The sequence below is a fragment of the Saccopteryx leptura genome, chromosome 2, assembly GCF_036850995.1.
Source record: "Saccopteryx leptura isolate mSacLep1 chromosome 2, mSacLep1_pri_phased_curated, whole genome shotgun sequence".
NCBI classification, from domain to species: Eukaryota; Metazoa; Chordata; class Mammalia; order Chiroptera; family Emballonuridae; genus Saccopteryx; species Saccopteryx leptura.
Genome location: NC_089504.1, coordinates 112370999 through 112372311, shown reverse-complemented (window position 1 = coordinate 112372311; position 1313 = coordinate 112370999). Strand labels below are relative to the sequence as shown.

The following is a 1313-nucleotide window of genomic DNA, read 5'->3' as shown; positions in this document are numbered from 1 at the left end:
AGGAGAGACAGAGAGAGAGAAGGGGGGAGGAGCTGGAAGCATCAACTCTCATATGTGCCTTGAGCAGTCAAACCCAGGGTTTCGAACCAGTGACCTCAACATTTCCAGGTCAATGCTTTATCCACTGCGCCACCACAGGTCAGGCCTATAGTTTTTTTTATAGTCCAGCCCTCCAACGGTCTGAGGGACAGTGAACTGGCCCCCTGTGTAAAAAGTTTGGGGACCCCTGACATACAGGTTGGGGGGGCATGACAGCATGACACAATCATTAACAAGATTATAACATTTGTCTAGGGCAGTGGTAGTCACCCTGGTCCCTACCGCCCACTAGTGGGCGTTCCAGCTTTCATGTGGGCAGTAGCGGAGCAACCAAAGTATAAATAAAAAGATAGATTTAACTATAATAAGTTGTTTTATAAAGGTTTATTCTGCCCTGGCCGGTTGGCTCAGTGGTAGAGCGTCGGCCTGGCGTGCCGGTGACCCGGGTTCGATTCCCGGCCAGGGCACAAAGGAGAAGTGCCCATTTGCTTCTCCACCCCCCCCTTCCTCTCTGTCTCTCTCTTCCCCTCCCGCAGCCAAGGCTCCATTGGAGCAAAGATGGCCTGGGCGCTGGGGATGGCTCCTTGGCCTCTGCCCCAGGCGCTAGAGTGGCTCTGGTCGCGGCAGAGCGACGCCCCGGAGGGGCAGAGCATCGCCCCTGGTGGGCGTGCCGGGTGGATCCCGCTCGGGCGCATGCGGGAGTCTGTCTGACTGTCTCTCCCCGTTTCCACCTTCAGAAAAGTACACACACACACACACACAAAAGATTTATTCTGCCAAACTTAGCAAAAATTCGACATAAAGTACTTGGTAAGTAATTATTATTATATGCTTTAACTTGCTGTAATTCTGCTTTATAAATTTTATAAAGTAAGGTTACTTCCTTACTTTATAAATCACCATTACTGTGGAACCGGTGGGCGGTTAGGAAATTTTACTACTAACAGAGATATAAAAGTGGACAACATATGCCTTTCTAACCTAGTATCCTAAGACCTTGCTAAACTCAGTTATTTAATAGCCTCTTTTTTGGTAAATTATCATGAATTTTCTATGTAAACAATCATGTACGTAAGGAAAAAAGGTTTTCATTTCCAATCTGCATGCTGTTGTTTTTTTTTCTTGTTCTATTTTGCCTTGTTATACTGAATGTGGATCATGAGAGTAAACATCCTTGCTTTGTTCTCAATTACCAGGAAAAGTATTGTCTTTCACAATTAAGTATGATGTTAGGTTTTCCATAGATACAACTGATAATATATTTTTTTGTCATG

At 45.7% G+C, this 1313-nt stretch overlaps 1 non-coding gene across 1 annotated transcript; it reads left to right on the top strand.

Moving 5' to 3' along the window:
* Positions 1 to 430: 430 nt before the first annotated feature.
* Positions 431 to 506, top strand: TRNAA-GGC (transfer RNA alanine (anticodon GGC)). The gene has a single exon. It is a non-coding gene; the product is annotated as a tRNA-Ala (tRNA).
* The last annotated feature ends 807 nt before the right edge of the window (positions 507 to 1313 follow it).